Source organism: Manis javanica, chromosome 6 (assembly GCF_040802235.1).
Source record: "Manis javanica isolate MJ-LG chromosome 6, MJ_LKY, whole genome shotgun sequence".
Classification (NCBI taxonomy): Eukaryota; Metazoa; Chordata; class Mammalia; order Pholidota; family Manidae; genus Manis; species Manis javanica.
In genome coordinates this window covers 55957616-55984438 of record NC_133161.1, presented here as the reverse complement: position 1 = coordinate 55984438, position 26823 = coordinate 55957616, and the positions used below count along the sequence as shown (strand labels likewise).

Here is a 26823-nt window from a genome sequence, read left to right as displayed (position 1 = left end):
AGTGTCATATTGAATCTGTCCTAAATAATACAGCAAAAGTCAGAAAGATGAGACTGAGGAAGAAAATATGAACCGAGGCTAAGATCAAGCTCCACTGCCAATCACACGTTTATTTTCTTTACTCGAGTGAAATAGGGAGCTACTTTAAATTTCGGTATAACACAATGGTATCGATAAAATGCAGCCTAGTTAAAAAATATATTTTATTTTTCCATTTGTGATTACATTAAGCTTCTGTGAAAATGGAATGTGCCAGTTTCACAGCAGGAGAGGATAGATATAGCAAGATTAGAGAGGCAAGATGTTCAGGATTAGAAGGATCTGTATGGCTGAAAGTGAGGTAATGATAATGATTATATGATAATGGTATTGTTGTGCTGTTTATGAGGCAGTAATCCAGCCCCCACTGCAGATAAACTATGGGGGTGAAGCCAGCATTTATCCCATGGAGGGGAATAGATTGTTGCCGAATAACCCAGCATGACAGTAAGGCTTTTGCTTTTCTGAGGCTAGAGCTTATAAGTAAGTTTTAAAGTAAAATGAGTAACTTCCCAAATAGGAGCATGTGAACAGCTGAGCAAGGGTAAAACAAAAGCAAATTGTGCAGGAGGGTGGAGGGCTAGAAGGGTGGGGATGATATATATATTTTTTCCTTTTATGCAACAGAAACTGTTGTCCTAGCAATTGGACAAAAAATTGCCAGGACCCAAAACAAAAACAAAACCCCACGACCATACATATTGGTACCTGAAATGAAGTGGAATTTTTCTAGAAAAGTATTAATCTACTACAAAATGCAAACAGATTTCCATTCATCTCATTTTAAGTCACTGTTCATTCATTTCTTGACAAGTTACTCTGTGGAAAAGGCTGCCTTCATTACAAAGGCAGTTACAGTGACGTGGCATGATATTCTTGCCGTCTGTGAGCATGCAGAGCAGCAATGCTCAGGAAGATGCTGAAAGAGCTCAATCTTCAGTTTTTCTTTTGTAACAAGACTAACCTGAAAGCAAATCTAACTCAGTCTAGGGGAGTCCTCCTTCTTACATGCATATAAGCATCTCAAGGATAAGTTGGTTCTAGGAGATGGAGGAGGGAAAGGACTCGATCCCAAGTCCACGCTGGCCACTTCCCTGGGTCTTAACGTAAACGTGGTGTCATTTCAATTTGGGTGGCTCCACTCGCAGCTGGTTTCACTCTGGGACAGCTGCGAACATTTTGCTCAGCTCTCAAAGCTTTAGTGCTTAGTACTAATTCTTTCTCCCTCAGAGCCTGCCAGCAGGCATCCCCCTGTGGTGCTGTCACCTCAGAGGCTGCACTATCAAACGGGCTCATAGAGCTGACACCCTGTAGAATTGCAATCTCTAGCTTTTCTAAGTATCCGGAAATTATTAGATGCCCTTCCCCACACACACCAAGGGATGGGGCCACTTCTAACACTAAGACCTCATCTGCTACTCCATTTTCACACAAAAACTTGAGTTCAGTAGCTGCAGGGGCTGTGGCTTTCCGCTGCAGAGGCACAGTTAGGATTTGTCTTGGTGTCACCCACCCAGCTGGAACTTCTTTTCAGACTGATCCCTCAAAAAAACTAACTTCAAGGATGCCAAAGTTACTTTTAAGGTTACCTTCAGGAGGATGCAGGGATGAAAAAAAAAACAGCTTTCATTCCTCATCAGTGAAGCTAAATTTGAGAAAAATGAGGCTAACTTAAATTCTCAGGCTATCCTGCCACACTGAATTCTCCAAAAAATCCCCCACAATACTGGAGAAGAGGGAGCCTATTTGTTTGCCACTGAATTCCTGACATCCAGTGAATTGCCAGGCTAACAGTAGGCCTAGTAGATATTTTTAACATAAGTCAGGCTCATTTTAATAGCTTCCAGAAATTAGTTACCATGACTGGTTCTGTCATTGCCCATCTCTGGGACCAGTGAAGGTCATTTAGTCACAGATTTTTATGAAGTGCTCATGTGAATACCAGGCACTTGTCTGGGTACTTGGGTCTGTCACTAAACACACCAAAGATCCCTACCATCCTGGAGCCTTCATCCTACAAAGGAGATGATAAAAAATACATATATAAATAGGTTATCTAGTGTGTTAGAAATTAAGAGTTGTTGGGGAAAAAAGGGTTGAACAGGGTAAGGGAGATACAGAGTAAGGATCAGCTTGTCAGTGTTAAATAGGATGATCAGGGCTGGCCTCACTGAAAGTGCAATATTGAACAAAGATCATAGGTGGAAGGGAGTGAGTCAGGTGGGTATTTGGAGCAGTAACACTCTGGGCAGGGTAAACAGCTACAGCAAAGTTTGGGAGTGTACTTAACATTTAAAAAAATTGTGGTACAATACACATAAAATTCAAGTGTGTAATTCAGTGGCATTTAGTACATTGATAATGTTGTGCAGCAATCAGTGTTATCTAATTCTAGAACATTTCCATCATTGCCAAAAGGAGACCTGTCTTGCCAATGGGTTTCAGCCCCAGACAAGTTCACTATGGATTCAATGAGACCGAAGAAGGACAATGGAACATTTTTGGTGTGAAAGGGTTTATACCCAACTTTATTCTCATGGTGGCAGGTCAGTCACTAGAATCCCATCCACCTCAGAGTGAGTCTGCATGTGCCAAGCAGGTCTCTGCCTCTGGGCTTCTCTGCCCCAACAGCCGTCTCAGTCTCTGTCCTTGGTACTACCACCACTCCAGTCTCTGCTCCCCTGCATCCTTGCAGCTCTGCAACAGTCCAGCACACTGGGCAGAGCTCTTTATATAGAGTCATGTATTGCCCACACGTGTGTAGTGAGCAAGCCGACCACGGCCAAGTAGAATCCTGACCATAGGAACCTTCCCTTTCTCCAAAAGATCATATCCATTAAGCAGTCACCACCACCTCCATTTTCCTCTCCCCCACACCCTGGTGACCACTAATGTTTCTGCTTCTGTGGATGACCTTGGCATTTTAAGAAGACCAAGAAGCTAGAGTATAGTAGGGGAGAATGTCAGTGAAGTCATGGAGAGCTGAATCCCTTTTAAGCCACTGTTAGTAAAGACTATGACTTTTACTCTGAATGGAATGGAGGACCATTCCAGATTTTTCAACTGAAGGATAAAATGCTCCATGGGAGACTATTTTGGGAGGAGTGTGTGTGACAAGAGTGGAAGGAGGATTGATTAAAAGGTAGGAGGAGAAGATGGTTCAGACAAGGTTGGCAATAGTGGAAGTGCTTAGAAGTTGAATTCTAGAAATAATTTGAAGCTAGGGCCAACAGGACTTGCTGATAAACTGGATTTTGGGTGTGAAAGAAAAGTGAAGTCAAAGATTGTGCCAATGACTCTGACTTTCATGGCCACAAGCATGCATTTGCCATCAGCTGAGATGGGGAAGCTGCATCTGGAGCCAGTTTTGGGGGAATATCAAGAATACAGTTTGGGCAGATTGAATTGCAATGTCTGTTCATCCAGATGAAAATATCAAGTAGTTACATGTGTAAATTGGACTGGAATGGAGATGAAATTTGGGAGTCATTAGCATAGAGATGGTATTTGAAGCCACCAGAATGGGGGAAGTCATTGAGGGATTGAATGTGAACAGATAACGATAAGAGGCATAGTGCTGAGCACTGGGACATATCCTCTTTAAATGACGAGGGGTACAGAAGGAACTGGGAAAGGAGGAACAAGGGTAGGAGGAAAATCATGGGTGTGTTGTGTTCTGGAAGCCAATGAAGAAACTGAACCAAGGAGGAGAGTAGGTAACTGAACGAAATGCTCCAGAGTTGACTGTGGGATCTAGCAATTTGTGGGGTAGCTTCACTGGGATGATTAGGTTCGAAGTCTGACTGGAAACGTGGGAGAGAGGAATTGCAAATGGTGAGAACAGACAAATATTTGGAGGATTTTCTTGCAAAAGAGCTGAAATGGGGGCAGTCGCCTGTTCTTCAACTTCTCACTTTCATTAGAAATTTTACCCTATCTTATTTTATACCATAACTACATAGCTAATTTGGGCGATAGTTTGCTTTGCAAAGTAGTGTTTCATTTCCTTATCCACAGAGTCTCAGGACAGCCCCTGTCATTTGATAAGACAGATAAATTTATGAGCAAGACAATGAAGGATAAGGAATATATCTGAAGAGAAGGTTCTCTTTCTGAATCACTAATAATAAGTCTAATGTTTTAAAAACTAAAGTACTTTAAAAACTATCCTGTAAAGTGTTCTTCATGTACTTTTTCATAGGTTGGTTTATATCTATTTCTATAAATCTAAAAAATTTTGGAAGATTTTAAAGTCATGGAGAGAATCTGAATAGTTTTTATTCTTAGGCCCTTGGAAAAACAGGAAATTATATACAATGCTTATTTTCAGACTTTTACAATGCTTAATTTATTTAGATATATAAAAATGTATCATGTATAACAGCTAATAAAATTTTGTCTGGGTATAATTAAATTTTTAAAATACAGTAGATTAAGAAAGCAATTGAAAATTTACTAACTGAATTTGCTACTTGATGTCTTTAATTTTTTAGATTGCAAATAGGTTCTAAAGTTGCTGATGTGGAAGGAATTTAACTTTTCTTACATGTTCCAGTAATGGAGAAGCAGATAAACACCAGACCATCAATACTAGTATTACAAATAGATTCTGTCTTAGTTTTGTGCTCTTATGATCTTAAGAAGCTTTAGAAAAGAGTGTTCTGTAAAGCAGCTGTACACAGATGGGAGGAAACCCTTTTTGCATTCATTGCACACAGTATTTTTGTGTGAACCTTGGTTGAATTGTTTACTTTTGATCCATCACCATCCACAGTATCTTCTGGTGCATTGTTTCATGCTTAGTTCATTTGTTTATATACATAAGCACCAAATGAATGTTTACAAATGTTAATGGACAATTTTATGGGTGCGTGAAACAGGATTTTTTTCTGATGGATTCATGTTACTCTACTTTTTCATTTGATAATTGTTGTATGACCTGAATATTTCCAAACTGAGATCCATTTCTTTTATGCACTACATGATATAGAGGAGGTAAGAGAAGTCAGATAATTGGTTCTGCAAAACTTTGTCACCAGACTGGGGGAGGGAGAGAAAAACCTCACTGAACATTTGTTGAGTACTTACTATGTGCCAAGCATTATGCTAAGTGCTGTGATGCAAAGATGAGAGGTAGATTAATTCAACAATTACTTTATTCATACAGTCAATATTTTCCTAGCATCATTTGGATTTTTAAAAATATGTAAAGGCAGTTACTCTGCAGCAATTAAGAATGGGAATAAGACTTTTTGCTTGTACACTAATCAAATAAACTACTGTGCTAGCCATTATCATTTAAATTTTTAGTTTTGAATCTAAGGTTCAAATTTCCTACAGCTGGAATCTTAGGGATACAGAGGGGAGAAAAGCCAGATAACATTACATCTGTTATTAAAAACTGATAAGAAAAATCAATTTGTTTTTAATATTCATACTTTTTGTATTTCCCTATCTCAAGATATCTTGTTTAAAACAGGCAAAAATTTAATGAATTTCAAGTGGGCAAACGTGTCAGTGTTTGCTACTGCCTACAGCCAAGTACCCTCCCACTCGAAATTTACTCTTCCCTATTAATGAATGGTCTTTTTCTTTTTCTGGAGGAAAACATCAGTTAAGTTGTTGGGTAATTAGGTACCCAATGTCTTTAACATTTCTTTTTAATACCTGTTAATCTTCCTTTTAATGAATAGATTATACCCCCCTGCAGGTGGAAAACCAAGATGTGAGGTTGTAAATATTTTTAAAATAAGGATTTAATCCATTATAAGTATGCCTGCTACTTTTAGGCAAGATTCTGCCCTAGGAACTGAAGAAATCCAAAGAAAATTAATGTTTATCCAGCTCTGAAGTAAGTAATCATCTAGTGGGAACAAAACAGGGCATCACATATTACTTAAATGGAATTGCATTAGCAAGCCCTTGCCAAGAAGAATTTTAAAAATGGGAACAGCAGTGGACTATAGCAACAGGAAGAAAATTATATTGTATTTAGATATAGCATTTGAGTACAGACTGTGAAAGTGGTTTTATCTCTCTGAATTATCCTATTATCGAAGTTGGGATGGGCCTATGTAGGAAAAATGGAAAAGAGAGAGTGAACCACTTTGGAAATGAAGGAACATCTAGAGGGAACTGATTATTTTTGGCCCCAACAGACATTAGTGTTTTCGCAAAAGACCCTGGGGCGACTGGAAACATACCTTTCCAGTCTGAATCCTCAGCAAAAAGCAAAGAGGATGCTTTTCACTCAGTAACCTCCTACTTTCTGCTTCTGAAACCTTCAGTTGCTGTGGGTAGTTAATACTTTCCATCATCCCATTTTTCTCACTCATAATTATGGGCTCAACATAAACATTCCTTGATCATCCACAGCCAACACAAGGGTGAGATTAGTAGATCATTCTGTATCTTTAGCACTTAGCTGAGGGCCTGACTTGTAGCACTCAATAAATACTTTTTAGAGAATGAGTTAATACCCAAATATCAAAGCTCTATGGTGGAATTGGGAGCAGGTAGATGCTAAGAACAAATTTTTTGATAGTAGTCAAAGCATATGAAAGGAACATTAGCAAATGATCCTTGGAGCCTTTTCAAGTAGGACTTTACCTGCAATTTAAAATGTGACAGACAGCTTTTAATATTGTGTCAAGTCAGTGCTGTCACCTCCATTCATAAAATGCCATTTAATATATGTGCTTTAACTCTCTGAGTAATAGCTGGTGAATGACTTTGTATGTGGGTGTGGCTTGCAGATTTAGATATATACCAATTCTGAATACTACTATGAAGTTAGCATCAGAAATCAATTTTGTTATAGTTAAGATACAATTTTAAGGAAGGAAATTATGTGCACTGTATACACTTATGTCCCTTGAGAGTATGCTTTCCAAAAATGATGCATTGGATTTTTATTTTCCTCTAGATTTCTCACTTATATCATGATCATACAAGAAAATATTTACAAACAGTTTCATATGCCAGAGATCTGGTCTTGAGAACCCTCAGCATTTGCCAGCACAAAGCAATATAAAATAAGTAAAAGAGTTTCCTGCCTTCACAAAGTTGACTTTTCAGGGGAGAGGTCTGACATAAAAAAAATTACGGAATATCTGAGGCCACCAGCAAGAGGAATATGTAACTACAACCAGTTGCAGTGATTCTCAAATCCAGAGGGGTGGCTTGGGTAGGTGTACTCCATGATTCCAAGAATGGTCCAGAAAACCATAGGTCAGCTAATTGTCAACTAGGGAGTATGTCAACTTTCTCCTCTCTTCATGGGTAACCAAAGAATATTTGCTGTGTCATTAAAATGTGAACATTATGCATATAAATCTTAGACTTTCATTATTTTCATAATTATACAAGAGTAGTTTATTATATATCCTATATAATAAACCTATCCAATATATAGGATATATACCCATTATATATCCTAAGGTACATCAAGCACAGGAATGACTTTAAAAATACCAAAATTAACAATCCTTTACTTTTGCTATATTTTAAAGGAGCTATATATAATCCAGTACTTAACAATTTATTTCTTTGTCTTAAGGCTACTTAACACAAAGCACACTCATAAAAGCACTTAATTGATTATGAAAGGTAACAAATAATAGCTGAGGAATCTGTACCTGAAATCACATACTTTTGTTTATAAAATGTTCATTAAAAAAATTAAGTTATTCGTTCATGTTTAAATTAGGGTCAGTGAATATAACTAATAAGCACCAAATCTTGGTGGCTTATCACAGTGAAGCATTATTCATGTCATCATCCAGTCTGAGTTAGTGTTGGGGGTGGTGGGGCAAGTCTTGGGAGCCTTTGCTTTCCCTAGTCGTGTAGGAATTCTGGCTGCTTCCATTGAGTGACTGCCTGTCAATGAAGGCCTTTGATCTCTGCATCTGACCTGTAAACAAGAGAGGAGAATATGGAGGATTGCATTGAAAGGTGTTATTTGAGTCCAGATCTGGAGGTGCTAGCTATCGCTTCTGACCACCGTTTTTTGGCCAAAATTTAATCATGTGGTTCCACTTAACTAAGCCTGGCAAATGTTATCTAACCCTATGCCCTGAAGAGAAGGAAAAAGTGTTTGGAAACATACAGCACTGTCTCTGCCACAGTGTTTAAACATGATGCATTGATTTAAAATATTCAGGTCTTTCAGTTCACCTAAGAAGTTTCCAGCTTGGCACAAAGTCAGTGGAGCAAATGAAAAATGAATGACCAAAAATGTAACAAGAAGAAAGACATATCAAATTAATCAGAATATTTGAAAGCAGCTATGTCGCGTGCCCCGTCCTCGCCGGCAAGAACAGCACGCAACAACAGCAGGATTCTTCTGCAGAAAGCTTTATTCTTCAGCTCTTTGTGAAACAAATGAGTTGGGCAGGACCCAGAGGGGAAGGAGAGGCTTGCTTATATAGTTTTCATGCTCTGACCTGGTTGGTGCGGCTCCATATGCCTTATTAGCATAACAATTTGGTGGATCTCATTGGTCCTTATGCCAAGGCACAATTAGCATGTAGTTTAGTGGTGTGGGATGATTTGTCATTAGGAAGTTCGGGGCCTTCCGGCTGCCCTGCATTGGGCGCTATTTTCTGAGCGCGGCTGCCAACATCTCCCCCTTTTTTGTCTAACAGAAGCTCAAGGCGGAACTTGCCAGCAGAGGCAGAGACAGAAGCCTGACCTCCATCATACTTCCTGATGCCCCCTTTTTGGAGAGGGGTTCTGGGCATCTACCCCTATGCAGTCAGGCATGCCTCTCAGAGGGGTCCAAGACCTCTTGCAGTGCTTTGCCTCGCATCCTCTGGCTGGCGTTGGGACCGCTTGGTACAAAGGCTTTGGACCTTTTTTCTCAACCCTCTTGCACCATGAGCTTCTTAAAGAAAGCTGTGATTAAGCATTGAGGTACTCGGGCCTGGTGCAGTGCCACATGGGCTCAGGGTGCAAGAGCTACCTCAAGCTAAAGCCGAGCTTCCTTCTTAAGCATGTTGAGCCACACTTGGGGAGAGGCGCTAACGTCTATCGCCATTAGGGCTTGAGCAAGGATCACCTTGTCCTGCTTATGTTGGTTGCGGAGTCTGCATAACAACTAGAGTAGGAGCATGAGACCTCCAAGCATGAACACGCCCATCCCAGCCATGCCCGCCCACTCCTTGATGTGGGAGAGAGCTCTGAGGAACCAGGAAGAGAGTCCTTCTGCTACGGAGATATCTAGACGGGTGGAGTTGATGTGGATAATTTCTCGCCGCAGCTCTTCTAGTGTCCCATCGAAGTCTTGGGACCAGTTTCCTGAAAGATACTGGGACAGGTCTCGTGACAGATTAGTGAAAGCATTTAATACTTCTGTTAGCGATCCTGGCTTGTTTGTGGCTCTGCAATATGGCTGCGGCTAGACCCGCATTGGTGAGTGGTCCTCCTATCTCTCTACAGGCTTTTAGCCATGCACTCATTCCTTTTTGTTTCCAGGGTGTAATCGCCTGTCTACACTCTTTGGTACATTGTTCAAATACTAATTGCTCTACCAGGGGCATCGCTTGTTCCTGATCTCCAAATATTCTGCCTGCGGCCTCCATCATACGAGCGACAAAGTCAGAAAATGGCTCGCTCGGCCCCTGAATAATTTTTGTCAAATTGCCTGATACTTCTCCTTTGTTGGTGAGGGCTTTCCATGCTTTGGCGGCGCATGCGTTTATTTGTGCATAGACCTGTAATGGGTAGACGGTCTGATTGGCTACCCACTGGCCCTGGCCCGTCAGCATATCATATGACCATGCAGGCTGCCCTTCAGCCGCATTTGCGCGCGCCTGAGTCATGCTTATATCATGCCACAAGGCCTTCCATTCTATGTACTGTCCCATACTGGAAAGGCACGCCTTGGTCACATATTGCCAGTCTGCAGGTGTCATGGCTGTCTCTGTTAATCTCTCAACTTGTGCTATGGTATAGTTGGCACTGACCCCATATGCTCGGACGGATTCCGCTAAGTCTTTAACTTGTTTATGACTCAGGGGTTGGTGAGAGGGTATACCGTTATCCTCAAATACAGGAAACATTTGTCTAATTGCCTGAAGAGTATCTGGGTGGCAAAAGGAGAGTGCACCACTCACGTAAGGTGGCGGGGCAACGGGCGTCGGGGGACACCCTACTTTCATTTTTTCCTTGGTCCGCTTTTCAACTTTGCTGGTTCCCTTACTTCTGCACTCTGCGGTTTTATTTTCTTCCCCTTCCTCTGCGGACGTTAATTCCTCCTCAGATTCCCTATTGGAGAGTTGGAGGTCCCTCAACTCTTTCCAGGGGTATTTACTATTTTTTCCGAGGCGATCGTCACTCGCTTCTCGGGGCTCTTTCGCTTTTGCCCTAGGCGGGCTTTCTCCCTCACTCTGGGGTTTCTTTACTTTCGTTTTTGTGGCCTTTTTTCGGCCGCGCGCGCTCTCTGTTTCCCGTTCCGTTTCTGACATGCTCTCTTGGATATCTGTCAATGCTCTCTGACCTTCTTTTATTACCTTTTCACATCTCTCATCTTGCAGACAAGCTCTAATCAGTTTCCAGAGGGGCCTGGTGCCTCCCCTCAGGCTACCCTCCTCCTCTCTATTAAGATCTTTCCCCAGTTTGTCCCAGCTCGGGATTGAGAGGGACCCTGAACAAATGAACCAGGGGGCCACACGGTCTATCTCCTTCACAAAAGATCCTAAGACTTTGCTGGAGACCTTCAAGTTTCGCTCTTTGAGAGCTGTCTGCAGCGCCGTGACTAATGACGGTGCATTCCCCATGGTGCCTCCTTATTTACAGAGAACCATCAACCATCATCCTAAAAAGCAGGGGCCTCTCGGAACTTACCCCTCCGGGCTTTCTTCTGACCTGCAGTTCTGAATCCTCTCCAGATGTCTGAAGGGTCCTCCCTGTGCCGGTGATGTTCTGGTTCCCAGGATTCGGCACCACTTGTCGCGTGCCCCGTCCTCACCGGCAAGAACAGCACGCAACAACAGCAGGATTCTTCTGCAGAAAGCTTTATTCTTCAGCTCTTTGTGAAACAAATGAGTTGGGCAGGACCCAGAGGGGAAGGAGAGGCTTGCTTATATAGTTCTCATGCTCTGACCTGGTTGGTGCGGCTCCATATGCCTTATTAGCATAACAATTTGGTGGATCTCATTGGTCCTTATGCCAAGGCGCAATTAGCATGTAGTTTAGTGGTGTGGGATGATTTGTCATTAGGAAGTTCGGGGCCATCCGGCTGCCCTGCATTGGGCGCTATTTTCTGAGCGCGGCTGCCAACACAGCTATATTTAGAGAAATGACCATACAAATATAATTCAAGCTGAAATGAAAGAAGGCTAATTCAGCACCTCATATCTTAAACTAAATGTGATATTGTAAAGATTGAAGTAAAGATATTTGAGTATTGCCCTTAACTAGCCATGCATTCCTGAGCCATGCACTTAATTTCTCTAAGACTCTATTGTGTCTTCTGAAAAACACAGATAATACTGATATTTGTTTTCATTGTTGCTATGAAGCAAACACAATCATGTATATGAGGAAATATTACAGAAAATAATATAGAAAATATTAAATTGCAAAACAAATTTTATCTCAGATAGTTGTATTAAGGAAAAATGACCTCTAGGACTGCTCCTGTCATTTACCTATGACTCACAAATTTTCTGTTGGTATAGAGAAGCACAGGAAAGTCTCTCAAATATTGTAAAATCAAGGTTTATCTGAGGTAACCTTTGCTGATTGTAGGAAGTATGTGGCTGAGTAATAGTTCACAAATAGGAAGTTATTTTGAGGAAGAACATATGTTTTTTAACAAATAAAATAAGTGTTGTGAAAAATAATTTTATAACATATTTAATCACACATTTGAAATAATTTGAATTCTGTAATTTAGAGCACTCTGTACTTGGATATGAATTTTTAAGTGCTTTATTAAGTGCAGTAGTACCAAAGCAAGTACTATTATGTAGACTTACACTTCATGAGCAGCTTTTATCAACCTCTCTGAAGGAAAGATATCCCACGAATAATCAAAACTGTAATACACAGGCTGAACATTTATACACTTCACGTGTGTTTTGCAAAATTATGAATGTATGCTTATGCACACACCTTAATTGGTAGGTGTAATTAAAAGAGGCTTGTTTTATAAGTCAAACAAATAAACAAACAACCCTTTCTTTGCTTTATAATGAGCTGCTGATGCATGTCTACCAGGAGTTTGTCCATGGGTTTATTCAACATACATCTGAAGGCTAATTTGTAAAGAGTGAGGTAGGTGTTTTCAGAATATTAACAAAAGTAGCCATAACTTCCTTTGGGGAGTTAACCAGTTAACACATATCATATACAGACAAAAACAAATATAGTCAAAGACAGTACAGTTGACCCTTGAACATGAGTTTGAACTGTATGAGTCAACTTACACACATTTTTTTTCAATACTGTACAGTATTATAAATGTACTTTCTCTTCCTTATGATTCTTTTATAAAAATTTCTTTAGACTATTTTGTTGTAAGAATACAGAATGTAATACATATAAGAAAAATATGTGTTAATTGACTGCTTTTGTTGTTGGTAAGGCTTCTCACCAATAGTAGCTATTAGTAGTTAAGTTTTGGGAGAGTCAAAAGTTATATATGGATTTTTGACTGTGGGGGTTTAGCAGCCCTAATCTCTGCACTGTTCAATGGTCAGCTGTACTTTGTTAGTAGTCAGGAGACAGATACTAAGTGGTATAAATATGATAGAGGTAATATTCCTTTCAGGTCAGAGAACAAGGAAAAGTAACAACATGAAGGAGGAACATTTTCATTGTTTCCTGGAGGAGGGATAGGAGTTAGCTGTGTGACAGGCATGAATGGTATTTCAGGCAGGGAGCATGGTATAAACAAGACAAAGAAATAATAGAGGAGCCATTTGATATGAGCAAACAGATTGATTTGGCTGAAGAATTAAATACATAAAAGAATAATGGGAAATTATTCAGCTTGGAAACAGGTTGTGGCCATATCCTTGACAGCCTTAAAAATCAGGCAGCTTTACAGACATCTTTGATGAGACATTGATGAGTTTCTACAATGGAGTGAAATGATTAGGATAACTTTGAAAGCAGTATTAAAAAATCTTAATTGCTGAAATGACTTCAAAATTTGCCATCCTAGCATATCTAGGGCTTTCCTCTCATAATAACTTGAAGGGCTAATTTTGTTTGCCCTAGATTTTTAGATTTTCATGTTTTCTGTGTTGACTGTCTGAGATTATTATGCAGTGCCCTCTATTGTAGGGTTCCTACATAAAAATAGTAATGCTGTTATTTAATAGCAGAAAGTAATATTGATTCTGGCTGCGTGGAAACTAGGGCGCTAGGTGAAGTGAGGGACACAAAAGTATAAAAGCGTGATGTTATAATAACAGTGCTGCATAGCATTTGAGAGATAGCAAAAATAATATAGAAAATACTGTGGGGCTTCAGAGTTGTGATTGGATTTCAGAAAAGCTAGGTGGAGTAATGACAAGGGTTCTTAATCCCCAGTCTGAGTGATGAGATTGATGGTACATCATAAATGAGCTTCAAGTAAATCAGACAGTCAATGGTGAGCCATGAGCATTCCTACCTCTCCAGTTGTGCTCTCTCTTATTGCTATAAGAAAACCCACTGTCATCAGCAATGGGAATGATATTAATGCTTTTGGAATCCCATGTTTCTTAAAAATAATTTGAGTCAGTTAAAAAAAATTTTAGTCAGCTGCTTTGTAGTTTTTATAAATGATAAAATCTGTTTTTCCTCCTCTACTTTCAGTCTTCTCTCATATTGAACAGGATTTTTAAGTCTGTTTAAAATGTATAAATATAACAATACAAATGCCAAAATGTAGGGAAATAAGAGCAAATACAAAATAAAGGAAGAAAAAGTGAAATCTTTAAGATAAGGCTGTATATAAAATTCAAATGCTAAGGTGCCACCCATTTCCTATAGATAAAGGGCTCACAGAACTGTCTCTGAGTTATCTAACAGTCACAGAAAAGAAGGAAAGACTGTAGGTCTTTAAGATTGATACTGTCTGCAGTATAAGAACAGCCAGATGCTCAGGAGGAGCACCACTCTTCCTAATACCAAGTCCAGGGTTATCTCTGCAGTGGGTCCTCCAGGAGAAGCCCCAAAGATGGTGAATGTTCTCAAAAATCCAAGCAAGTAGGGCAAAGCTTGTCTTAGTACCTTTGTACAATGATTTTGGCTAATTGCTTTAATGCCTAAGCTGCGTCCAGGAAAGCACTTCTGTTTAGGCCAGAAAATGAACACCAGCACAAACTGTGAGCGTGATTTGTTTCGAGCCAGGACCAGCAGACTTGCAGCCTTGACATCACTGGGGCTCGTTAGAAATGTAGACTCTCAGTCCCCATCTCAGAATCAGAATCTTCAATGGAATTTTGAGCTCTGATTTCAAGTATGTGAGATGACTTACTGGACATTCAGATAATTTTTATTGATCAAAGGGTACAGACTTTCACTGTAAGTTGAGTGAGTTCTGGAGATCTAATGTACAGCATGGTGACTATAGTCCATAGTGTACGGTATACTTAAAATTTGAAGATGGTAGATCTCAAGTGTTCTTGCTGCACATACATGAAAAATGGTAACAGTGGGAAATGATGATATGCTAATTAACTTGATTGTGGTCATCATTTTAGAGTGTATATTAAAAGCATCCCATCATATACTTTAAATTATATACAATTTTGTGCTCGCTTCAGCAGCACATATACTGAAATTTGAATGATACAGAGATTAGCATGGCCCCTGCGCAAGGATGACACGCAAATTCGTGAAGCGTTCCATAGTTTTAATAAAAATAAATAAAAATAAATATATACAATTTTTATTTGTAACAACTAAACATTTAAAAAATATTGTTTCTCTTAACTGAGTTTTTGCTAAGTCTTACATAACAGTGGATTTAGAGATTCTCTCCCTGAGAAAGTACATGAAATGAAAATATTTTGCTGGTTAAGAGGAGATTCGATGCTTTTGCCATCATCAAGCATGAGTAAAAATGTTAGACACTTAGGTAATTTAGTTATTATCCAATATGTGTGGTGCATTATGTCAATTACTTTGGGATGCAAAGAGGAACAAGACATGGTAGCTGTTTCTAAGAAGCAATCTTAAGCAGTCTAATGGGGGCTGAGTTGTAAACAAGTTAACAAAACTAAGAAACACCTGGGCAAGCAAAGTGCTGTAGTAGTTGTTCCTATTCTACAGATTTTTATGGATGAAGAAACTTGGCTCAGTCTTATTTATGCATGAGTATTATATGAGGTTTAGTGTAATAAAGTAGAAAGCACATACTGGGTTCTCAGTAAATATTGATTGGATAAAATAATTTAATATTTACTCTTGAGATCTCCTTTGGACCCCGATTTTATTGGGCATGAAAAAGTGGAATCAAAGGAATATATTCAGAACTCTTATCTTCTTTAGAAGTATTTCATAGTATAATAACCCTTTTACCTGATATGAGTTCCTCATCTTTAAGCACTTGATACTTCACTTTTGGCATTGGCTATAATTTCTCCAATCTCATACTATGTGTATTTGTTTTATATTCCTACAGTAATGTAAGCCTTTGGGAGAAATTCTTGTATTTGTTTTCCTGCATAGCATCTGGTTAGCACTAAAAAGATGCTTAGTAAATAGTTGAATGAACAATGGATGATGCTCACTACAATAATTATAAGTCAAATCTAGTCTAGCAACCAATGCCTTTAATCATTTCCCAGTGCCTGCCTTTTAAACCTGGTCAAATACTTACTAACCAAAGGTGTTTGCTCTTTGGTAATGCTTCTGAGCATTGGCAGTACTGCTATTGAGAAGGCTAGCGTTTATTGGGTGCTTATTCTTTGCTGGACACTATTTTTAGGGCTTTAAAAACACTTTCATTTACTCAGAACAACAGTCTTAGGAGAAATTCTTTTTTCTGTACTTTGGAGATAGGGACACTGAATTTATAAAGAAATAACAATTTTTTCAAAGTCATGGAACCAGTAAGTGGCTGGAGCTGGAATTTAGATTTGCTTTTAAAGCATTGCTTATTACCCAAGGGAGTAAATGAATAACTAGGAGATAATGAATGACCAGGCCATTTATTCTCAAATAGCATGAATATACAAAATAGGCTGATTTGGGAAATTATAGTCCTCTCTTCCTGGGAACTGACTTCGGTGGAATGGCTGGGTTCATGCTTGGGAAGTCATCCAGATCTAGATCGACAGCTGTATATACAGAAGGTAAGAGTCAATCTGTTAAATCAACTGAACCAGTCATTGGATAGGTACTTTATGATTCCAAAACATAAGTGGACATGTTGAACAATTTTATAGCTGTTTCTGACTTAACAAAATAAATGTATTCTAATGGAAACTATACTCAGCTTCTCTGAAGTGAGCACTGCCATTCTCTCCCACTCATTCAGGAATAGATTCTTAATGATCCCAGTGTATGCATCACAGTCCACTGGGATAGTATATCATATGGTAATCACACAAGTACAGAAATCATCAGACTGTAACTCCACGGGTATAATAGGTAGGATTCTCACTTTCATTACCACTCCAAAATAAGCTTAATTTTGTATCTAAGATGCAATAGAGAGTATCAGTGAAAAGGTTGGTGTTTTATGAAAAAAACAAGCATGAGATTAAGGTAGCAGTGTTTCCTGGGGCACTTTTTTTTCAAATGCCAAGAAAGGAAATTCTGTTGACTTTTTCTGATTGTGTTTTTAAGTTTTGTGGAGTGAAGTTAGTAAAGGCAAAGGCATATTCCCTAGGGATTATTTTTCTTGTTGGTGAAGTAAATAAGTGAAGACACTTTCATGATTTCATTTTTGCATTGTAGCTACTTGTTCTAAAAATAAAATAATACAACTAAATGATTTTCTTTTGATTTATTTTAGCATAGTGATTTGTGGCTTGTTAATACCACCTGGTTTAAGAACTGACATCTAGTCAAGAAGGTCAATTCTAGCAATGATAGTATCACATCCTATAATGTATTCCTCTTGCAAAGATATTATTTTTAACCAACAAGGGCCATTTAAATGTTAATAATACTAAATACTGATAGTTGCTTTATTCTTTCCTTTTTCAAATAAAACCAAAACAAAGCAATTAACTGCAAAGGGCTAACCCAACTCAAAGGTTACATATTTAAATATGGGGAAGAGGAAAATGAGGAAGTTAATTCTTGTAGAAACATTAACTGCTCTGCATTTCACCTGTGTTACATTAAAATACTATTTAATGGTTTAATTAAACACATACTAAGTTTAAATAACCAAGTGGTTGTTAACCTAAGGGCCTTAACTTTTTCCTTTCTTGGCTCGTTTGTGTTTATATTTGCATTTTGCATTTCTTTAATAGATTTTTCCACTTATGGTACTTTTTTTCTTCTCAAGGAGTTAAAAATAGAGTAGTACTGAAATGACCTTTTACCATAACTGTGTATCATTTGATATGAATCAGTTTATTTCAGGCATTAAATGTATTGCTAGGTTTAATAAAAATATTTTAATTAGACAAATTTAAGACCTAACTGTATCCTACTGTGATCATCAGCCAGCTAATTTTAAGACAGATATTATTAGTTAACCAAAAGCTACCAGATGCAAAATAACATGTTAATTTTCATCAACATAACATAAAATCCAATTATTCATCTTTAAAACAGATTACCATTTTGTCTAAGATTTAGTCAGGTGAAATTTCTAAATGTTTGAATTGATTTTCATATGTCAATTCCAAACATGGCTTTCTTAATTGGCTATTTCCTTCTTACCTAGCTTTATGTGGGGAAAAAATGGAAAAAGGATGGATTGATCCTGGGAATGTCCAAGTACAGAGTCTCTGATGACTTCTGTGAAAGAATGGGTTGCATTTGAAGATGCTGTGCTCTTTCTCATCCTCATGGAAAGCACCTATCAGATGAGCTCCAACAACAAAGTAGCACTGGAGAGATTCCATAGCATCTCATAGGAAGGTCCCTGAACAAACCTAAAAGTCAAAGCTTTTAGTTACATAAACTCATCCATGAATGAGCTTTATGTGCTGAGTATGTGCAAAAAACAAAAAACCTCTGGCTGGGGAGTGGGTTACAAGAGATACTGATCTCAGGAGTTTTTAATACAACTGTTTAGAACTTTAACTTGAAAAGAGAAGCACTTTGACATTTTCTGACACTGTAATCTTCAAAGTTGTATTGAAGTATGCAAACTTTGTAACATTTTCACTTTTAATGCTTGGATCAGTTCTGGTTTTTAAATCATCTGTAAAATGTGCTGACAGAACTTTGTTCTGATGAACATAGGACCATGACTCATTCAGAGCCAGGCAGAGAAATATTAGCTAATGGGGAAGGACGTATTCACAGTAAATTAAGGTCTATGTCATTTAATAAGAATTTATATTGAGGATGTGTCAGTGTCTTGCTTTTTATAACAGTGAAACTTTTGTTAGGGTCTACTTTAAGAGGTATGTACAGAGATGTGCACATACCAGAAAAGACCTGAGAAAGCCCAAATCTCTCACCTCTGTTTGACCTTCAGCCTTTGTACAGGGAGGAAGTGAAGGCTAAGGCAGAGTTATAAACTGTCCACCAGAGTGTTGGATCTGTGCCCCAACATGTATGCAGAGCCCCTTGGCACAGTCTGAGAAACATACTGGTTCGAGGCATTTTAGGAAATTTTATTTAGTTACTAGCTTATCACAAATCTAAGTGAGCAGTGACTTCAATGGCTGCTCATGACAAAAATACAAACTTTAAAGAATTCAGAAAAGTTACTAAGCAAACCACAGCAGAAGCAGAGGCAAGCCACAACAGAAGAAACAACTATAAACAGCCCAAACAATAAACCCTAGAGATGAGAGAGGACAGTGGTTTCTAGAGCTGTCACATTATTATTTAACATGTCTAGTTTTCAACAAAAAATAAGTATGCTATGTAAAAAATATAAAAATATGGCCCATACATAAGAAAAAATAAAAGTAAAAACTGCTCCTGAGAAAGCCCAGACATTAAACTAACTTGAGAAGGAATTAGTTAGCTATTATAAATATGTTCAAAAACCTAAAGGGAACTATGTCTAAAGAACTAAAGGAAAGTATGAGAACAATGTGTTACCAAATTACAGTATTGATAGTGTTGGACATTATAAAGAAGAATCAAATAGGAATTCTGGACTTGAAGAGTACAATAACTGAAATGAAAAATTTACTAGAGGAACTAACTGGCAGATTTCAGCTAGCAGAAGAAAAAAATTAGTGAACTTGGAGATACATGAGGTTATTCTGTCTGGGGAACAGAGAGGTAAAAGAATGTGAAAAAATAAACACAGCCTTAGAGACCTGTGGGACATCATCAAGTGTTCCAGCATACACATGATGGAAGTTTCAGGAGGAAAGGGGAGAGAGGAAAGGAAGAGAAAGGATATTTAAAGAAATAATGGATGAGAACTCCCCAAATTTGATGATAAATATGAATTTACACGTCTGAAGAAGCTCAACAAACTCCAAATGGGACAGAGTCAATGAAAGCCACACCTAGATACCTAATAATAAAACTGATGATGCAAGACCAGAGAATCTTGAAAGGAGCAAAAAAAAGAAGTGACTCATCAAATCAATAAGATTTTCAGCAGATTTCTTTTCAGAAACCAGGGAGACCAGAGGCAGTAGTATAGCATATGAAAAATGCTGAAAGACTGTTAACCAAAAATTTTATATCCAGCAAAATTGCCCTTTAGAATTTAAGAAGACATTAGGATATGCTAAGATAAACAAAAACTGAGAGAATTTGTAACTAGCAGAACTGCCCTACAAGAAATACTAAAGGAATTCCTTCTGGCTAAAATGAAAATACTAGACCACAATTTAAATCCATATGAAGAAATAAAGAGCACTACATAAGTAATTATAAAAGGCAATATAAATGTATTTTTGTTCAAAACTTTTTTTCTCTTGATTTAAAAGACAACTGCGTAAATAAATAACTATAAAACTTGGTTGGTTAATAGTGTAGTAAGAAGTAATTATGTGACAACAATAACACAAAAGCAGGGGAGGGAACAAAGCTATGTAGTAGTAAAGTTTTGTATACTATTGAAATTAAGTTAACGTTAATCTGAACTACATTGTTGTAAATTAAGATATTTGTAATCCCCATGGATTAAGAAAACCATTAAAAATGTATTTAAAAAATAAGGAAATTAAGTTGTATACTTTAAAATATCTAAAACAAAAGAAGGCAATAATGAACAATAGAGCAACAAGAGACATGATATAGAAAACAAATAAAATGGTAAACAAATTCTATATTACCATTATTTAATGTAAATGGATTAAATAATCCAACAAAAGGTAGATACTGGCAGAACAGAAAACACCATCTGTCTGTATCCTGTATTACAAGAAACACATGTTATTCAGAGACACAGATAGTTTAAAGTAAAAGGATGCAAAAAGATATACTATGCCAACAGTAGGGAGAGCTGAAGTGGCAATACTACGATCAGAAACATTAGACTTTAAAACAAAAATTGTTGTTAGAAACAAAAAAAAAAGACTTTATGAAATGATTAAAAGCTCAATCCCTGAAGAAGATATAGCAATTGTAAACATCTATGCAACTAATAAAAGCTGAAAAATACTTGAAGCAAACATTGACAGAATTAAAGAGAGAATTAGAAAATACAACAATAGTTAGAGATTTTACCATCCATTTATAATAATGGATAGAAGAACTAGACAGATGAAATAGAAGACTTTAATAACCCTGTAAACCAAGAAGACCTAACAAACATTTGTAGAACTCTCTACCCAACAGCAGCAGAATACATATCTTCTCAAATGAACAAGGATTATTTTTTAGGAGAGACCATAAAAAAATTTCCAATAAATTTAAAAGGATTGAAATTATGTAAAATATATTCTCTGACCACAATGAATGAAATTAGAAATTAAAGAGGAATTTGGTAAGTTCACAAATATGTAGCAATTAAAGAGCATGCTACTAAATAACCAATGGGTCAAAGAAGAAAAAAACAAAGTAAATATATATACATACACGCACATGCTTTAATCAATTAATTTTGAAGTTCTAGACACATCATGGTTTTAAGAAACTTATTGTACTATTGCACAAGCAAAGTACTTTGTAACCACAGTGAAATTAGATATAGGAAATTTTAGCTAGCTGAAAATGATTGTACATATACTCATTATATAAGAGTGACATGGATATAGAAGCCAGCAATTCATTTGAAGGACTAACACATTACTATTTTAGAAAGGATGATTCCTATTAAGAGTCTTACCCATGTGTAACTCCAAGGGGAATATAATTTCCCAGCCTGGGGCAAAATACCTTTGAACCAAAATCAGTCAAAGGGAGAAATAAAGTGGGAGAAATCCGTTTATTGCTTCCAAGCAGTTGTCCACTTCTGTTCATCTGTGTCTCTCATGACTGGGCTGTAGCAGAAGAGCCCACTCCATCCATCCTCTCCAGTCCAGATATGCCCTTGCTCCCCTATTGATATGAATATGGCTACTTCTCTCCACCCCTTGGAAACACCTATTGATATGGAGGTGCACTAAGGCTAGGTGAGAGATTCTGGAAATATTGCAATTTTACCCATACAGTGTATGCCTGCTATATGAATTTTAGTTTTTATGGGGAACATTAATTTACTATCTTATTGACATCTCAAAGTTTTTGCTTCAAATTTAGCCTCTAATTAGCCAAAATTTTAAGTTGTAAGAAAAGGCTGTTTATGTAAGTGAATTTAGAAATTTAGCTATTTAGCCTTAAAAAATGTTCACTGCATCTGAATGGTATTAGATAGACCACATCTTTTCCATTTACTTTTTGCTGTATACTTTAGTGCCATTAAGGGAAAACTGTTCAGTCACTCTAGGGATATTCAAACATTGTGCCCAGATTTGTCTATGTTTATCCATCATTATGTATTATTAAGCTCACAGAATATGTGTTTAAGAGACGTAATGAGTATTGAAGAACAGCAACGGCTTTTATTATAAATAGTGAATTTGATTTAGTTCAAGTCTATGTTAGGTACTGTAGAAAAATAGATCCTGAAAATATTCAAAGAAAACTTGTCTCTTTCTTCAGAACAAGGGGAAATCAATATTAGGTGTTTCCACTGACCAGATGCACTGTCAATTATAATAATCTCCATGATCGTTGAAGCAAAGAGAACAAAGCAAAAATCATGATATACACAGAAAAGTTGCTGGAAACAGTATGTTGTGAGCCTATCTGCTCATGCTGTTTTCTATCACAGAATTTTAAACCTGAAGATCAGACATTTCTTACTTTGAAGAAAAAAAAATCAATGTGCCTGCCAAAGAGGAATATTGTGTCATTTCACCAAGAGTTGTTTTCTGATGAATCTATTGTGTGTGTGGCTGGTGAACACCCAGAAAGTAGAGTTGGGTCAGAGAGTCTATGCATGTTCCTTTTGTTTGGGGCTTGTTTCCCCCATGATATCCAACATATTCCTATTAAGGCCTCTTTTGTCATTTATTTTCTTAACTGGAAATATTTTGTGCTTCTGGTTCTATCTTTTACATAGCTTTGTACATGGTTGATAATTCATATTAGGTGTATACATAAATACTGTGAAAATCTAAACAAAAATTCCATGAAGCCATTCTTATGTATTTCCAATTTTGTTATTCCTCTGTTTAGTACTTGGTAGCATGCTGAGCACCAGGAATGAACAAATTCAGTCTTAATTAATGTTGGTTCTGCTCACAGCTGGTGGAATAATTTAAAATGCACATTTCTTGATCAATTAATATTTTCTTGAGAACTCCGATAGAGCTAATAAAAATACTCAGCTTATTAGAATATTCTGAAATCAAAGAGAACAGTAGAAAATATCATATAAGATTATTCCAAAATATCAATTATATTGTGTATTCATTGTGTATTCCAGTTATTTTAGAAAACATTATCAATGTCCAAGTTTCACTGACAAACATATGATTGATATATAAATTGTTTGAGCTGATACTTTCTTTGATAGGTGCCTTTATTTTTTCTAAAGAAGAAGACTTTTCTCCACAGAAATTTTTTGAACAACTTGAATTTTGTAACTCCCTTTGTGGTTGTTTGAGTTCTACAATCTGCATTTCCTGCTCAATTGAAGAATTTTCAAATGGCAGAGAGGTTCCCAGAATCAAAGTTTAAAAAAATGTTTCTTGCTGAAAATCCTTTCTTAGGCTGAGGCTACTCGATTTTCAAATGTGGTTGATTTTAATTAAAGTTTAAAGAGAAAAAGAAACCATTGGAAAGATATTGGAACTAAATAATTCAGTTTTGGTGAACAGGGAGTTTGCAGTTTGAGTTAATGGTATTCATTACACTGATTAAAAGCAGTGAGCCATTTTGTCCTTGTTTATTTTCCAAACCAGTGTTTTCAGTAACGGGGGTGGCTGGTATTCGATGTTTTATCTGAGGAGGTATTTACTGATGGGCTGCTTTGACTTCTCTACTTAAATTGATAACCACTTGAAAGAACTTACCAGACAAAAGAACAACTTCTTTTCTAAAGCTGGACCATTTATTCCAAGTTCAGACAGTAAGAAAACAATTGAGTAGCTTTTATTGCCACCAGCTGCGCTATGGTTATTTGAACAAATGGAAGACTAAAGGGAATGTGCAGTCTCATTATATACAGCATTACACAAAATCAGGATTCTTTTGCCTAATAAATACTGCATTTGTAGTTGAAGAACTTATAATTACTTAATTTCCATTGCTATGATAAGTTTGCTGCTCTTTGAAAGCTCATGCGGGTCTATCAAAATAGAATATTCTAGAATTTCAGAGAAGATGCTGCTGCTAGGTCTGTATCAACTTCACAGTTGTCTTGCAGATGTACATATATATCTCCACATATAATATTTATAGTATATATATATGTATATGGAATACACACACATATTTCAAAATAAATAGCATGAAAAATAAAAAGCTTTGAAAACTTACATTTCCTCATCAAGAAATTTCAGTGGTTAATATCACTTGGCTACTCTAGGGCTTTGGAAAAAATGAGAAGTGGGTGTTTCAATGTTTTAAGAGCTAATTTTCTAAGCAATTGAGCAGGTAGTTAAAAATACCTTGTTTTCTTTTCCTTGCCTGAGAAAATTCTAAAGTCTAAAGCTTTAAAAGAGAGTAGAAGAAACTCCTCAATAGAGCCTGAAGGGTATGCCCCAGATGTAAAATCTTCACATTTGCCAGTCTCCAGAGTTCATTGATCAGTGTATAGAGCTTTGTGTTTGAAATAAGAGTGTGGGAACCAGGATTCTGTTGGCTGAATATGTAGTTTCATGGAGATTGTCGGTGTATGTATGTACCTGTACACTTTTTAACTTAATACATGTTGTCATTGGAGTGAGAAGATCTCTTGGGCTTCATGGAGGTGGGCAGACCACACAGAAAGGCTGAACCAGGGTTTCTCAGTCTCAGCACCATGTCCACTGACCTTTTTGACTGGATGATTCTTGGTTGTGGCAAGATTAGCAGCATCTCTGGCCTCCCCACTCTATGTGCCAGTGGTGCCCTCCCTCCCCCATGATGTAGCAACCGAAAATGTCTCCTCGCATTGTCAGATGTCTCCTGTGGGGCATAATCGTCCCAGTTGAGAATGACTGTGATAGACAGCGAGCTCCTGGCAAGTGATACAGTGTTTCTCACTTATCTTTGTATATACCGTGCTTATCCAAGAGCCTACTATGGGGTTGAAACTCAGTAAATGTTAGCATGAATTAGTTTATTTTTATTTTTTTAAGTTTTCAAGATCCATTTTAATAGTCAGTAAACTTGCTTTTTCTTTCCAGTGCTGAAACACGCCATATTGTATTCTAGCATCTTGTAATGTCTTAACGTTAGTGTGGGATCCCTTTGAAGAAATAATTTTGCAACTACCTTAAACAAAAACAAATTATATATCTCAGTTTTCACCTGTTTTTGTGGCTTAAGATTATGCAACAATTTTTAAGTACTGTTGAAATGAGACACAGAACAATGTAAAATGAATAATGAAAGAGTAATCTGGATAGTAAGAGTTTGAAATATTAGAAGGTTAAGAATTCCTTGGTTTCTAATGATATAGTTTCAGATTTTTTTTTTTGAGGAGAAAACCTTTTTTTTATTTTCTATCTTTCATAAGATTTAAGACACCCTCCCAAGATTTTGCAAGCTCCTTTTGAGGGCTTTCCATAATGGTGGCTGCAAGCTGTTACTTCAGGTGACTGTGAAGTCTTCAGAGAAGTCAGTTGAAATTCTGCTTATAGAAATCTCACTGAATTTACTTTCTTGAGTTACATCAGGTGGGCTGTAGACCCAGTTTTCTTCAAGATTCTGAGTTCAGGTAAATCTCTTTGCAAAAGTCATGTGGGTATCTTTTGACATTCTTTGCAGAAACCAAGGATTCTTTTCTTCCTTATTGATACGCATCTCAGAATCTCCATCTCTCTTTTCAAGGTAGGAAGTCTGATTCGTCTAAAGACGGGTATGATGCCTTCACTGCTACTCGTCATAAAATGTCACATTAATAAATTTTTTTTGAATAGGTAACTTAGAAATGTGATTTTTCTATTCCCTTTTCTGTCTCTGAGTTCTCATGTTATTAGTAGAACAGGCATAGTATAAGATGGCTACATTATTTGTAAAGAGCAAAAAGTCGGAAAAATACCAGAATGCCTACTTACATAGAAAATGGCCAGGTTAACATCATGCATTTCTTCTGTGGAATATTATGCATTCATAAATGAGGTTGTCTTCCAAATCTTTTAATGCCATAATTTCTGTAAGAAGTAGGTTAAAAACTTAAAGAGTGATTTGATTTGAATATATATGTGTGTGTAAACATTATTTTTAGGTGAAAAAATCAAGCGTCAGCATTGTTCATAGTACCGAAAAAAAATCAAACTGAATATCCATCAGAAGGTAAACTGACAAATAATTTGAGGTATTTTCATGCAATGGGATATTATGTGACTGAGAATGAATGAACTAGGCTTTTTTTATCACAAATCTTAAAATATGTTTACGCTGCTAAGTGTTGTTTAAGATTACATAGAAATGAAACAAAATCAAAGACATGCTCAAGATAAATACTAAATTCTTTATGAAACTGGAAATGGAATTAGTGATGAGCTGAATGTGTATATTAAATGCATAGCTTGTAGCAAGGGAGGATAAGACAAGGAGGACACCAAGAGTGGACATGGACCTTGGCACAATATTTCTTCTAACAATTCATTTAAAACTCTTAAACATGGAACCTTAGCAAAACACAAAATCTTCTCATCTTCTGAAAATACTCTTAAATTTCTTGGGTAATGTATTCACTGTGTATCAGCTTCTTGATATTAGTTTAACAGGTCTTTCTGTAACTGTCTTTTAAGTATGGCATTTGAGTTTTCAGGAGGGTTCAGAGTATGACTGATCATTGTACATGTATTTTGAATAGAGACATCTGTCTCTGTAGCATATTCTGTCTCCTGACATGCCATTTCTCAGCTTGACAGAGTACCTCCAGAGGGCACAGGTTTTAATAAGAGACAATATGTGATTTTTTTTTTCCTCCATAGAAAGTGGGTAGTGTTACATTTTATAATGAAATAAGGAATAGTTGAAATGATAGCTTATCCGATCCATTTTCTTCATGAGCCAAATATAAAACTAGAAATTATG

The 26823-nt window shown here is 37.1% G+C and overlaps 1 protein-coding gene and 1 non-coding gene across 10 annotated transcripts in view; both read left to right on the top strand.

Annotated features, from left to right (window-relative positions):
• HDAC9 (histone deacetylase 9) overlaps window positions 1-26823 on the top strand; it is a 938800-nt gene that overhangs the window by 164624 nt on the left and 747353 nt on the right. The gene's annotated exons all lie outside the window — the stretch shown is intronic.
• Window positions 14789-14892, top strand: LOC118973161 (U6 spliceosomal RNA). The gene has a single exon (XR_005062398.1). It is a non-coding gene; the product is annotated as a U6 spliceosomal RNA (small nuclear RNA).